Genomic DNA, 15,808 nt, shown 5'->3' with positions numbered 1-15,808 from the left:
ATTGTGATATCGTTTTGCGTTGCTGAGTTACAGAATTATAAACTTGATAGTATCATTTTCTGAAAATTTGCGATCTTTGCAAATTTTTAATAAACAAATTGACGACCTAAATTGAAAATTTGAAACCGACAGTCACTAAATACGAAGTTTTTTTAAATGCTACAAACCGCGCCAAATTTGGTGCAGTGGTTGCCGAGAAAGACGAATTCTCTATTTATATTTATTTAGATAGGAGCACCCGAGCTGAACCTTCCTGCTAATGTCCTTAGGTGGGCGGGTGCATTAATTATTGCGTTGATCTTTGATTCCATGGGAGAGAGACCTTGGGTAGATAGGTTGTGCCCCAAGAAGGTCAGCTCCTGTACTACAGAAACATATATCTGATTCAGTTTCATCCCCATTTTTCAGATGCGAGATAATACTTCCCTCAAGTTGTGACCATGCTCTGACTTTCTCTCCCCACACCAGAATGTCGTCTAAGGAGCACACTATGCCAGTACAACCAATGCATTTGCCATAAGCTTTTGAAACGTAGCTGGGGCAGTAGCTAATACAAACCAGACTCTTTTAAATATATATAGTCCTTCATGAGATATGCACGTGGTCAGCTCACGACTCGTCTATGTAAGTCCGACTTGATATGCTGAGTCCATTCCCAGTTTCGAGAACCAGGTGGCTCCGGCGAGGAGTTGCAAAAGTTACTCTGTATGCGGACGTGGGTATCCGTCGACGATGATGGCTTTTTGGGCTCCTGTATATCCATGCACGGCCGCAGCGAGCCATCTGTCTTCTTCAACCCTCGGAGCGGAGTGGAGGCACCCGCTCCGATACGTCAACACATTCGATAATGCCTTCGCGTTCCAGGCACTCGAGCTCGTCGGAGACTTGTTGTCTTAGGGGCAGTGTAAGGCATCTGAGCTTGGCACTGATGAGCAGAACATCTGATCGGTGGTTGATGTGACGAGCGTAGTCCTTGACGAAGCCAAGTTCTTTTAAAACAAACTTTCGAATCCTGGAGGAGCATTTTCCGGGATCTCGAACGACTGAGCAGTGGCTTGGAGGCAAGTGAGGGTGTACCCGACAATATTGATTTGCAGTTTCTGTATGGCGTCACGGCCGGGCAATGAAGATCGTTGATGCGTGGCGTAAAAAAACACGCATGCTCGAACATCGTTGTACTGTATTTCCGCTTCGAAAGTGTCAAGAGTGGAAATTGACTTGCCGGAGTAGTCCCGAAGACCCAGAGTCTGTGGAGCCAAAGTTCAAGAGCTTGCAAAATAGTTCCCAAAATCTGCATATTTACCAAAGATCAGTCAGCCTCCGTATGAATGAAGAGAGGAACTGCATTTCCTCTAAGTGTTATGTTGACTGTTCTTTCACTCTCATGCGGTGGCAATCCTATGGCAGGAATCTGTACATAGTTCAAGACGGCGTGCTCTACTACTTCCACAATAAAAACCCGTGCCCATGTCACAAAGGAAGAACGAAGTCGTTGACGGCAAACTACCGCGAAATGTCCCCTTTTAACGCCATAGCATCAATGGCCTCGTGCGGCAGAAAATGCAGCGTCGTTTTCGGAATAATCATTCCGAACCACGCGTACCCAACCACGCATGCCCTCCGTGTAGCACAAAGAACATACTGAAAATGCGCCAGAAGAATTGTAAAGTACGACTTACACACAACCTGCACACATGATAGCGTTGGATTGTCATTTGATTGTACGAGAAAACATAATTCTGTTACGCGGAAACTCAAACGAAAGCCCATTTCCCGGTGTTTCTACCATTCATTCTTACGGCGGAGGCTAGTGGCATATGTTGTAAAGGTGTTTTTCAGTCACCAGCGTTTGGGCCGATCGTCAGAGCAGGGCAGGGACACCTCAGCACGAGCGGCGTTCCTCGAAAGTAAAGCGCTGAAGAGGATGGCCCACGATCACCTCTTCTTCGCTAGAATATATATATATATATATATATATATATATATATATATATATATATATATGAAAGCAGTTAGAAAGAAAGCAGTTCTGGGTCCGGGTCAATATTCACAGTGAAGTAGACGCGCGTATGAAGCGGTTTATTGACGTTTCGGCCGGGGTTCGGCCTTCATCAGAATACAGAATACATGCAATCCCACCACTGATACCACCATGCCACCATGCCACCAATAAACGTCAATAAACCGCTTCATATGCGCGTCTACTTCACTGTGTGTGTATGTATATATTCCCAGAGCTGGATCTAGTAAACATAAATACGCAAGTTAGCGGACGGATTGATAGACGTCGCATTGGTAGTGCAACGCATAAGTAATGCGGATGTTGTCGGTTCGGCTCCTACCGGAAACAAGTGGTCTTTTCGTGCACTTCCATTGCTATTTGATTATTTTCTGCATTTGCTTTCAAACTAAGCTAATTTTGCCGATGCTTTCATTGGCTTCATTGTCTGTTAGCTTTGTGTGGTCATTAGTTACGCGTTATATATATATATATATATATATAATATGTATATATATGAAAACTAGAGGGAAGGGGGTTAACCGAGGGGCCCGATTCTTTTATTATTCATATCATGATAAGCCAATAAAAGACACCAATGAAAACATAGGGGAAATTACTTCCGGTAATGAATGAAATTAAAGAAATGATAAATTAATAGCACTGAACGTGGATGAGAAGACAACTTGCCGCAGGTGGGGAACGATCCCACGTTACTTTCAAGGTTATAGTTCTAGTAGTAACAAATAAATACACAAGAAAAGTGGATGTGGAAACCGCGCCGTGGTAGCTCAATTGGTTAGAGCATCGCACGCGTAATGCGAAGGCGCGGGGTCGTTCTCCACCTGCGGCAATTTGTTTTTTCATCCACCACTTTCATTGGCATTAATTTATCATTTCTTTAATTCTATATATTAGTAGCATTAATTTCCCCGATGTTTCCCTTGGTGTCTTTGTTTGTTGGCCTCTCTCTCTCTCTGTATATATATATATATATATATATATATATATATATATGCAACCTGCGAGCGTCCGTATGATTGATATCGCACTAGAACATGAGAGAGTCCGAGAAGACTCAAACGTCGATGTAACGCTAACTACGCTTTGCAAACACAATGCACCTTTTCTCCCCCCATGTCGGAGCAACAAAACAGAGGCCCTAGAAACTATGCTGCAGACAACAAAAGCTTTCGTCACGCTGGCGTCTGACAATATAGCATCGATCTATAACGTTAGTCTCATCACAATGGACAGCTCAACGAGACTCCGCTTTCACTGACTAACGCCGTTAGAAAGAGGCAACAATCGTAGTGAGAACAACAGCAAGGACAGCAAGAATCGCAAGCTGGGAACGGTGTAGTATGCCTGAGGCCAAGCTGCATCGGTGCCGCACGCTTTGTATATCAAGCCTTCGTCAGTGCTCGGGTAAATTTGTCCACCGCAGCTTTGGTAGAGAGAGCAAGAAATGGCGTCGAAGACGTGGTCACTCTATTCTACATGGATTCTCTTAGCGGTTATCGTCGCCATGAGCACTGTTGGTGCAAAAGGTACGTGGAAAAGGTACCAATACAAATTGCGCACGAAAATGCCGAGAGAAGGTTACTTTATGGCTAAAACATGCGCGGTGATTGAGGGCTCCGATCATCGAAGATTCGACGTTCAAGTCTGTGTGCGTGGGGAGGTGGGAGGTTAGATTTGTCTGTTATTACGACTGCAATTATGCACACACTGCAGGCGCATTTACGCCGTCGGCGCCACCGTTCAGCGTTCCCGGTATCGACGGCGCATGCGCATAGCGTTAGAGTGCCCCCAGAGACGCGGAGGCTGCAAAAATGACGAAGTGAAGTGTAGGCACCGGTCAACGCCCCGCTCCATCTGCTCGGTGGTGGAGCCAGGAGAGCGTTCTGTCTTCCGCTGCTGGCATGAGCGTTGAGCACGTGCACACGATAAGCACACTTGCGATCCCGCTGAGCTGCTGTGTGTGAACGGAACGGAGTGTAAACGCCAAGCTGACATTGTATTATTTTCACTTGGCGGTGACTAACGACTGCGGTTTGCCGTTAGTCTCATCACATGCACCAATGAGGTGCGAGTCTCATCACTCCAGCGTTGTGAGACGCCTGGTAGCTGGCACGGCGCTGTTCTTTTGCGCAGCAGGATAGGTCTGGCGAGCTGCATCGCGCCAACTAGTGGCAACCGCGTATGGTTAGAACACAGTCCGAGGAGTTCAATCTCAACACTAAACCTTGCTGTCGCTGCCAATGCTGCGCCTTTCGGGCGAAACTCACCAATTCTTCAAAAGGAGGAGGCGGTTGGGTGTGCATAAAAGGGCTCGAGGGAGAACACTGTGTTGAAGCAACGCCTGTCTTTAGAAGGTGAACGATGCGACACATGCGCGAGTATATTAAGAGGAAGCTTTAGCTCGGGGCCAACTCCGATTTCTTTATTAAGATACATGTAAAACGCTGAAATTATTTTAGTAGACAACCGTTGTACCGATTTGAATGAAATTAGTTGCATGTGAGATAGAGAGTTCAATTCCAGTTATTTTATGGTTTGCTTAAGGGCCCTAAAGATTTTACAAGCGTGACGAAAAATTGTCAACTTAAGCAAAATTTGAAGCACCGTCTTTACGAATCCAAAACTCGTCACCGAAACTGATATCGCAGTTCTCCAAACTGTATCTGTGATAGTCAGCTTATAAAGGGAACAAATCTTGTATGTAACTTTACAGATTACAAGAAACTGTTATATAATATGGTCACGGACTGAACTTAGCAAGCTTCATGAGCTTTCACTGTGCCTCAGGTCCCCGTATCAGAAAAAGTTACTCACAGTGACGTACCGGCTTTGGGGTTTCGGCGCGGAATTAAAAAAAAAAATATGTGCGCAGAATCTCCTGTGGGAGGTATGTAAATTCTGCGTAAGCATTTGCTACTAATCACCTGCGTCGTATGTTACTGTGTTTGTTACAGTGACGTGAAACAACACGAAAAAATTGTGAAAGGGAGAAGCGTGGTTGCGACACCAAAATATTACCCGAGACCAACCAGCATGAGACGGCGAAGAGGAGAATAGTACCAATGTTCACTCGTGTAATATAATCGCGCATTTGGATGATGCCGCAGCTTCGTGGATGATGAGCACTGGCCGATGCTAGCTGTAGCATGTGACGTAACTGAACAGTGCCTTTTGGTTGACCTCGTGAGTAGACGTGATCGATGACGCTGCCTCTTCTCTATGCGGACCACTATCAACCGTGATAAACTGTTCTCTGGCGATGGCTGCGTATGACGCGGCCCCGCGGGCTCTATCTTGAAAGTGATCTGCGATAGGGACACTCTGCGCGGAGTGCTGATAGCTTTGTGTGCACCGTGTTCGCGCCGTTTAGTTCATGTTGAAGCGAGAGGCAGCACGAAGGTTAATTCATTCGCTGCTGCGGGTCCTATCTTGAAAGGAATAATTTTATGTGACGGACAGACAGGTTTCCTCGTTGGCTTGGCATAGAAATAATTGCGCATTTAAAAATGCGGCATTGACAACTTTTTGCTCTAGTAAGCTTCCTACGCGGTGAAAGTAACGGAAATAGAGCTTTGAAAGACGGCTTTATTAGTCCACACTCGTTTAGTGTTTCTCTTTGGTGTGCCTTGAAGGAACAGAGTTAGCGCTTAGAAATGGTTGAAGTTGTGATGGTTGATAAGGAAGAACGTGAGGTGCGGTGGTGAGATGATCCCCGGCCGCAGGAAGTGCTGTCTCGATCAAGAAGGGCGCCTCGATCATTCCTTAGCAGGGGGAATTATGAGCAGTCAATGTTTCCAAGTGGTGGTCTCCAAGCGAAGCATATTGACCGAGCCGTCCGTTTGTAGCTCTGTGTTCAGCATGACATCGTCGATGGTTCCCAGGACGCCCAGAAATCTACGACGGCAAACATATCTTCTTTGTGCTTCGTATGCTTACGTCATCTGAACCTAAAGCTTCCAATTTTCGGCGATGGCAATCTGTGCAATAGAGATTTTGCGTGAGTTCTCTAATTGCAGAGGAACCTGGAAAGATGCCCTCTAGTGGGCCATATCTTGGTTGTGACCCATACGAAGCGGAGTAACATACGTTCGAGATTTTCGCGAATAAAATTGATAAATTGCAGCATAGTCTATCTATCTTTCACACGACACTAATTTGCCGTTGAACGGTAGCGCGTAACACTACATTTATGGATCGGAAAGCTGTCTAAACTCAATGTGTAATGACTTGCTTCCTTGGGAAAACTATCGCACTCGGTAAGTAAGCTAAGTGACAATTTAGAGCCAGCATGTCTGTGCGCCGAGTTACACCATTACGCTGCCATATTACGTGGTTGGTTCGGTTCATTATTTATTCGATAAATATCTAGAAGAGCGCAGATAGCAGTAGCTCGGCTGGTAAAGTAACCACCCACCTAGGGTATCTGCGAAGGTGGTGGCGCCCGGTTTGATACCCGGGCGGGGATGAATTCTTGCGCAACTGCAATGAAGCTTTCATCCCGAGGAACCAGGGGCGCTATAACGTAAAGCTATTCCAGACTTTTCTACTCTAATTCTGCAATCATCCTTCCGCCATTGGCCAACAACTTTTTGTGACCACCCCCACTTCTCCTGTCTGTCACGCGACGTCAGGAAAACCGCGGTAACTCCCCATCTGATATGATGTGAACACACTGATTATGCATGACTGCAAAGAACAAAAGAAAAATTGTTATTTCTGATTCGACGCCTTTTCGCCATTACACCTCTGCTCTTCGTCAAAAGTTTTCGGGCTGCACCCACTTCACCTGCCTGTCACGCGACGTCACAAAACCGCGAGAACTCACCGCGTCAAAGTGACATGTACGCGTTAAAGATGCATTAATATACCGAACAAAACGGAATTTTTCTCTGAAAAGCCGCAGGCTGTCCCGTTCCGAAATGAATAAAAGATGGCTGCTGACGATCGCTCAGGCACTGACTACTCGCACCTGCCGGAGAGCATGGGTTTATTTGCGTGCAATAATGCTTCTTGCGTGGCTGTGTAACGTTTTCGAGTACTTTCGGCACGTCTACGACCTCGCTCAGTCAACTTTTTTTTGCTGATGATCCTTTTTAGTGGTATTCTTAACCTTCCGTTGCATGCCGCCTCGATTTTCGACGAGCGAAACTAGCGAAAGACAGCACGCTAATCATCCTAGGAGACTTTAACGCCATGGACAAAAGCTGGGGATACCAAACAGCAAACCCAAAAAGGCAGAACGCTAGCGGAGGCAGCAGAGAACACCGACTGCAACCTCCTCACAGACCCAGACACTCCAACCAGAATCGGAAACAGCGTTAGTACCGACACCTGTCCCGACCTCACGTTCATACGAGGAGCGGAACAAGCAGTGTGGGAGAACCTGTTAGAGAACCTGGGTAGTGACCACTACATACTCAAAACGCAAGTAACTTCGGACAAGCTAAGGCGTCAGCTGGGATCAGCAAAAATTACGGACTGGAGCGCTTTTCGAGAGGCATGCGATAGGAATCTCGCCGAGAACGGGATCCAATCGATAGAAGAGTGGGGGAAAATGCTCATTGAAAAACAGCGCAAGTACACCAAAGAAATCGCGCGAACGACGCAGACGCCCGACGTAGACGCCAGACTGCTCAAGCTGTGGGAAGCTAGACGTAGGCTCACCAAGAGGTGGAAGAAACAAAAATACAACAGGAAGCTAAAGATAAAGATCGCAGAAGTCACAGCGAAAGCAGAGGAGTACGCGGCGCAATTGTCAAGGAAAAATTGGCAGCAATTCAGCGACTCCCTCAACGGAACTTTGAACACAGCGAGGACGTGGCATATCCTCAAGGCTCTCATAGATCCGACCAAGACCAAGACAGAAAACAACAAAACCATCTACCGGTTCATCCACCAGTTCGAGGGACCAGACTCGGAACTCCTGGAGAAGGTACGCGTTAAATGCTTCGGGGACACAAACCCAGCAGCTTACGCAGAGCGCTACCGAGGAAGAGAAAACGATAACCTGGACAGACCCATCACGCGAGAAGAGGTCTACGCAGCAATTCGAAGCACAACCAGAAACACGGCCATGGGTGCAGACAAAATAAATAACGCACTCATTCGCAACCTCAGTGAAGAGTTAGTCGCAGAATTAACCGAGTTTCTCAACAAACACTGGGAAGCTGAGACCGTCCCCGAGGAGTGGAAGCATGCGGAGGTAGTGATGATTCCTAAACCGGGCAAGAAATTGCAAATTGAGAACCTCAGACCGATCTCGCTCACATCGTGCCTGGGAAAACTGTACGAACGAGTGGTGACGCTGAGACTACAACAGTACATGGAGGACAACGAACTGTATCCCCACAACATGTTTGGATTCAGAGCAAAATTATCGACCCAAGACGTACTGCTTCAAATCAAAGAAGAAGTACTCGGGAACGTCCCCAGGAGCGGGGAGAATATAATAATGGCATTGGATATCAAGGGGGCTTTTGACAATGTAAGCCACGAAGCTATCCTCACGGGCATGAACGACCTGAACTGCGGGAGGAGAGTCTACGGCTACGTCAAAGCCTTCCTTTCAAACAGAACGGCAACGATTGGCCTCGGAGGGCTCCGATCAGAGAAGTTCCTTACTCCAAACAAAGGGACACCTCAAGGGTCGGTCATCTCCCCCACGCTTTTCAACATAGCAATGATTGGCTTGGCAAAACAGTTAAACGAAATCGACGGCATACACCATGCCATGTATGCCGACGACATCACCATCTGGGTTAACACAGGCTCGCTCAGACAGAAAGAAGAGAAGTTACAAGAGGCAGCCACCTGCGTAGAGGACTACGTCAGAGCAAGAGGGCTAGCCTGCTCCACTGAGAAGTCCGAGCTCCTGAGAGTTTGGAGAGGAAAGCAAAACCGCACAGTCCCCACCAGCGACGAGTTAAAGCTCAACGTCTACCTCGAGGGGAAGCCGATACCGGAAAAGACGCTCATCAGAATCCTGGGGATGTGGATACAGTCAAACCAACGCTGCACCCACACCCTCGCCCTACTCAAGGCATCCACCCTACAAGTGGCCCGCATGATCACGCGCATCTCACACAGACGCCACGGCATGCGAGAGGAGGACACACTCAAGCTGGTCAGAAGCTTGGTCGTCAGCCGAGTGGCATACAGCCTCCCATATTACAATCCCATCAAGAGGGAGGTACAACAGGCGGACGCGATTCTACGCAAAGCCTACAAAACCGCACTCCACCTTCCCCACAACACCTCAACCGAAAAGCTCCTAGCCTTAGGACTACACAACACCTTCGACGAATTGAAAGAGGCGCAACTAGTCTCCCAACAACGCAGACTACAGCAGACCCCATCTGGCAGGGAGCTCCTGAAGAAACTAGGCTGCGCTGATCAAATTCAAGAGATACAGAGGACCGAAACAATTCCGGACGAGTATCGCAACACACTAAAAGTAGCACTCATACCCCGGAACATGGATCCCAACCTACACAAAGCACGCAGAGAAGCGAGGGCTGAATACCTACAAAAGACACTAGCACCCCAAGAAACGACGGTATATGTGGACGCAGCCACATACGCCAGAGCAGCGGGGCAGAGCAAGAGCAACGTGGTAGCAACGGTGATTGATTCGAACCTACGCGAGATCACCAGCGCATCACTACAAGGCTGTACGATAGTCGAGGCTGAAGAAGCGGCCGTCGCTCTAGCGGCAGCGGAGGGATATCGGTCTAAACGGTCTCTAACAATCCTTACAGACTCGCAAACAGCGTGCCGCAACTATCTACGCGGCAGAATAGGGCACGGAGCGCTCCGCATACTCCGCTCCGGAGACCACATAACACAACGACAAACAAAAGAAGAACCAATTAGGCCTACGATAGTATGGACGCCGGGACACACGGGAGTGGCAGGGAACCAAGAGGCGGACAGGATAGCTCGAGGGTACACTTATTACCGAGCATCCAACGTAGGCGACCTCGAGGAGACCGAAGCTGTACCCCAAGACTATTCGGCGATACTAAATTACTACAAGGGCTGCAGAAAGCGGTATCCACCACCGCACAACTCCCTTAGCAGAGAGGACTCTGTCGCGTGGAGGCAGCTACAAACGGGCTCGTACCCGAACCTAAACGTACTCAGCAAAATTTATCCCGCACAATACGACAAATGCCCCTGGTGCCACGAAACACCCACGCTGTATCACATAACGTGGGCATGCCAGAAGATAGACGTGCTACTCGTTATACCAAACCCGAGTGCGGAGCAATGGGAGGGAGTGCTCTCCAGCGATCGCCAGGTCGACCAAGAAGGTCTGATTCGGCGAGCACAACTGGCAGCAGCATCCAGCGGAGCCCTGGACTAAGGGCAACCGACCGTAGTGCTAGAAGATGGACGATTCCATCTGAAGACCGCAGAAGACCAGCGAATCTAGAGCTGATAAAGTTTTTCACTCACTCACTCGACGAGCCACTCCAAGCTAAGTAAGGAGAAGTGGACCAATCGCAGACGCCCCACCACCCTCTTCATCCGGTTATCGATTTTCAGTGCACTGGCTCGGCCCCATTGAATCCCTCTCCGCTTGAGCCGTGCTCCTCGCCTCTTATCAGCCACTTAGATAAGACAAGCCGCTCAGTGTAGGCAATGTTATTCGTTTTTAAAGCAAACAAAAGTGACCTCCTATCAACGAGGAAAGCATTTGATTGGTCTCTTTAAACAATCCTGCTGGTCACCGCCCGATGTTTGCGTCGGCGGTTACGCAAATTTGACGTCGGGAGATTGGAATAAAAACATGTTGGTATAGTTTTACGTTATAGGGCCCCAGTATAGTTCTTGGGTCAGCCGACGTTCCAGCTTCGGGACGTTGCCATCAATTACTTACAGCACTTTTTGATTTACTTTGTTCTTTCTTTTTCAGAGTCCAAGTTACTTATTCCGTCATGGCCAAAATGTAAACAGGGAGAATCCTCAGGATGTGTGAGTCCTCCCGGTGGTTCGTGCAGCGAGGACACATGCAACGTAAAAAAGCTCAAGACGTTTTGCTTCTTAAGTTGTGTAATGGGCTGCGTGTGTAACAAAGGCCTGTATCGTCGCTTGTCGGACCGGAAGTGCGTTCCCCAAAGTGAATGCAATGCCTAATCTCACCGACAATGACGTCATGTGGATACGGCGCTGCAATAAACGACAGCAGCTGCATATTCCAAATCTTTCCCGACGCCACATAATTCCAGAGCCACGATCTTGAAGAAGTCACGTCGAAAGGACAGTTTGGCTCTCATCTGAGCGTTTTAAAATATGGGCGAAAATGAAACTAATAAAGCATTCTCTTCATTATTTCTCTGCTTGAAAAAAAAGTTCCAGCAAGAGTTTCAATGCGACAAAATGTACCGATTGAACTCTTCTCCGCTGATGTGCACTACCGCGCTCCAACCCTCGAACAAGTCTTCGGGGAAATGTTAATTAAGAGTTTCTTCTGAGGCACATGCCACAAAGAGAGAAATAAAAGCACGGAGCGGGCACGACGCCACACGTAAACATTGGCACGTGACGTGCTTGCTTTACTTTGTTGTCGCCGCGGACCCAACGTCTTCTCGCTTCATACTTGCAAGCGCGAGATGTTGCGTTACCTGCGCACATAGATGCGACCGGTGTTTTGTTGAAGTGTCTATTTATTCGTTCGAAAGCTTTATATGTCCCATTACGTGAAAATCCGTCGGCGTAGTCGGCATGGCCGAAAGATGGTGGCAAATATTGGCGATGGTGCAAAGAGCACGAACACGTAAGAAATGCTCGGATTGACGTCCAATTTCTCAGGGAGGTTCCTGGAAACAAAGTGAAATAATGAAGAAAGATTCGGTAAGTTTCGGTCTGGGTACGAAACAAGCACGCTTCTCCAATGCCACGGCGGTTTCACGGTTCCGGTTGACTAAAACTGTGGCGTAGCGCGTGTCTCCTTGGGCACGTGATGGCGCAGCCAATGGGGAGGAGGTGGCGCCACGTTGTGTGGGCGTAAAATGAGTATAAAATAAAAAAAAAAGACCACTCTTTCGCTACTGTGAATGGGGCTGTAAGCGAAGCTCAGGATCCACGGCTCTTCGTTGTCGTAACGCCTCGGTTTCGCGCTCCCTGACGGCGAGGTCGGCACGTCGACGACGAGCCCTTTCTCGAGCGAGTCTCTGGCGCCGTTCAAGAAACGCCACCTGTTATTCGGCCGAACGCCCGACGCGCGGTTCGCTCCCGCTGCCGTTCTTTGAACGCAGCCTGCTCTTAGGCAGAACGAACCAAACGCCGCTTTAAAGTTCATGTATGCTGAACCGACATTGTGGTGGTCTCGCAACCCCGTGGTCGGTGACTCGAAACCGCAGTCCGGCAAGCAATTTATTTGCGCATGACTTGAGTTCTTTCGCGCGGTGTAAGGATTGGGGTCGGGCATGAATTAGATGGTAGCTATCTCATGCCGTCGTCCAACTCATCCACGCTGAGGACGTTGTTGAAGGGAAGGACTTGCTCCAATCGCGAACAAGAAATATGCGATTTATTTACAAAATTAACATGAGAACGTTGCAGTTCATCAGTCTAACATGACTGAAAGAGAATGCACGCCGAACAGCCGACAATGGCTGCTTAAATACACTCTGTCCTCCCTGGATCCCTAGGTGAGGGAAAACGGCCGTTCAACCATCGACCGGGGAGCGTCCGAAGTCATTGTAGCCGACCAGCCTTTGAATAGGAGTGTTTACATACTTACTTCCGCACAGGTTTCTCTGACCACACCCAGGTAGAGGGTTTTCGCAGACACGGATTTTGCCCTGAGCAGGCGCCTCTTGATCCCAGAGTTGACCCCGCATACTGTGGCCGCCGCGTCTGTCCATTGACGGACAACTTCTAAGGCCCGTGGGATGGCGTCGCAAAACATCTCCTTCAGGAGTTCCACCGCTCCAAACAAACCGCGACGGAGACGGCAAATCCACTAACAATACTTGGTCCGCCGACTGCGTCTAGACATCTCGGCGCCCCACGGCTGGGGAAGCGGCGCATTGTCGTCCTCATAAAGCGAGTCGCCGCAGCGGGCCGGGCAGGTTTCGACGGTCGCTTACCCGAAGATCGCCAGCCCCCGCAGGTCGAACGAAACAACGGTGATACGAATGCCGACGCCGACACGATTGAGGCAATAGGAGCTTCGCTCGAAAAAAGTCGTGACTCTTTCATCTCTGTGAAGGTGTTTCACCAGCGAAGCTGTTTAGCACATGACATGGAGTTCACAGATAATTTTGAGCAACGGTACGAACTCAGTTATGCTTGTGACGAAAGGTACGCACACATATTTATACTCTTGATCGGTGGTCGTTATTTCACTCGCAACTGCAATCACATTCTTTGGTAATGTGAAATGCACTCACGGCGCTGGGTGGTCGGTTGGGCCGTAACGGCGTGGCATCGCAAGGGATATTTCTGCAACATGGGACGCGTCAACCGCTCCCTTTTCGACACCGACACATCTGCACTGAAATCACCGACAACGAGAACAGGGCTACTGTCATCGCAGCTAATTCTCGCAAACTAAGTGGCCATGAACCTAACGGGAGTATAAATTATTGCATTTTTCGCGTGCTTACGGAGGTATGAGCCATTGCTCACAGGGATATGAGCCATTGATGATGACAGTTTTCGACATGCACTTGTGCATGTTGTATGCGTGGTTAGAAAGAATTTAAAGGGGCATGACAAGGTCACCCAGTAATTTGTGGTTTCCCGCGAGAAATTGTAGCAGAGGGTTTATTATGGCTACACATGCGTAGAAACTAGGCAGTAAAGGCACATTCACACCGAAAGCGGAGCGTCTAAGCGGCCAAGCGGATTTTCAGCACGGCGAGGCGGTGAGCGCGCGCGCCTATTCAGACCGGACGGCTTGCCTGGCGGCTCGCGTCGCAGAGGAGGTGGAGCATCTAGCGTTTTCGTGGCGCACGTGCCGCCATGACTTGGCACCGGTCGTCCGTCCTCAACGCGCGCGCGCGAGCGTCGTCACCGCGCCACCGTCGCCTGGCCAGCCACCCTCGCTTGCTAACCACTTGCGAAGAATGATCAGCTCGGACGAAGAAGACGAAATAGTTGGCATCCTACTCGCCGCATCTTTAGCAGCTTTTCAAAACGAGCAGCCGAAAACTCGGAGGAAGACAGCCCGCCAACGCCACTGGTGGGTTCGCACCGCCTTGCAAGAACGAGAGAGAATGGGTCATGCGAGTGCTTTGATTCTTGTATTTAGTGTCCTTGTATACGTTGTGTCTCTTGTCATATAGTATCAGGAAACATTTGATTGTGTCGAGCAACGCAAAATCCAGCTGTCTCGGTGGATGCCATTTTGAGCCGGCTTGTCTCCTCGAGCTCTTATTGGCTGTGGGAAAGTGCGAAGCTTCAGCGCGGCGGAAAAAAATAGGTCCGAGAGCGAACGGGCTGCCCGCTTTGTTTTCCGCCTGCTTTGCCCGCTCGGCGAGGAAGTTTTCGCCGCTTTCCGCTTTCTGCCTGCCCGCTTTGCCCGCCCCGCCTTCGGTGTGAATGCGCCTTAAGAGCATATTTCGGCCTAAAGTATGAGCTAGAGAACTCGCTGGCTCTAAGCCCCGCCCACCGGCGTCCACCGCCATATTGCCAAGCCATGTGTGACGTCATGTGCTACATAGAACCGAGCCATCGTCTGCTACAAGATCAGCCACCGCACCTTGTGAGGTCGGGGCATTTCTGCCGTTTCTCGCCGTATTTGCTCCAGATGTCGCCAGCCATGTCTTCGACATCGCCAACTTCGTGTGATGAAGCAAGCGAGGAATCTTTGAACAGCAGATGCAGCGATGCCGTAGTATTAGCTGCGGATATTGACTTCGACCTTATCGCCACTAACTCAGTGAAGAAATACGGCCTCCAAGATTATTGCGCGCCGGCTGGATTGAGCAAATCATGGAGGCCATCGACGAAGGCAGCGTACTAAACGTCGTCAACATAGACGACGACATTGGTGATATTTGATGCGGTCAGCACTGCTTAGCCATCCGTTTACGGGAGACGAAGTCTGGTGCTAGCTACTTCGCACAATGTAAATTGTGACGTGCGCAGATTGTTTGCTGGCATGCATTTCTCTCGGATCCGTACTCAACAAAGTTACGATGTTGTTAAGCTGCCACGCTTTCCCACCAGGGGAAGTATTCTGTAAGAGTCCACCTAGTGGGCATGTCATTTCGTCTGCTGTTGAAGTTCTCATTGGCCTGATTGTTGTGGACGCGCAGCGCAGCCCAGACAATTAAAATTTCATCAGCAGACGAAATGGACATGTCCACTAGGTGGACTCTTACAGAATACCTTCATAGTTCTTTTGCGTGCAGCATATGTAAACAAATGCCCGCGCACATGATGTCCGCGGTGCAAGGATTTGGCGCGATGTGCGCTTTGGCTGAACCTTCACTTGAACTTGCTTTATTGCGCTCGATATCGATAAAAAAATAGCAAGGCTAACGCTTGGCCCGGATGCTGCCTGCCGGATGGGTCGGTGCGCGAATCAGGTCGCATCGCGTCACGCCGTAGCCTCAACTTTTTCACGGCTATGCCAAACTCGGCGGGCACACGCGAATCGTCGTTGTAGCTGCCTGGCGTGAAGTGGGCTGAGAACAAAACAAAGGCGTCAGATAATCGCCAAACCTTCCTGCCCACATTAACCTCCCAAGCTTCAAGTTTGACTGGCTCCTTGGGGAACCTGAAGTACGATACGGAGCACTCCTTGCTCCATTTGCTCTGGCACCCAAC

At 49.1% G+C, this 15,808-nt stretch overlaps 1 long non-coding RNA gene across 1 annotated transcript; it reads left to right on the top strand.

The window, feature by feature from the left end:
• The first annotated feature begins 3,266 nt into the window (after positions 1-3,266).
• On the top strand, positions 3,267-11,356 carry LOC129382359 (uncharacterized). Its single transcript, XR_008610436.1, has 2 exons — positions 3,267-3,549; positions 10,941-11,356. It is a non-coding gene; the product is annotated as an uncharacterized lncRNA (long non-coding RNA).
• Positions 11,357-15,808: the final 4,452 nt, after the last annotated feature.

This window comes from Dermacentor andersoni, chromosome 6, assembly GCF_023375885.2.
Source record: "Dermacentor andersoni chromosome 6, qqDerAnde1_hic_scaffold, whole genome shotgun sequence".
In the NCBI taxonomy this organism is placed as follows: domain Eukaryota; kingdom Metazoa; phylum Arthropoda; class Arachnida; order Ixodida; family Ixodidae; genus Dermacentor; species Dermacentor andersoni.
This window is presented reverse-complemented; position numbering and strand designations above follow the sequence as displayed.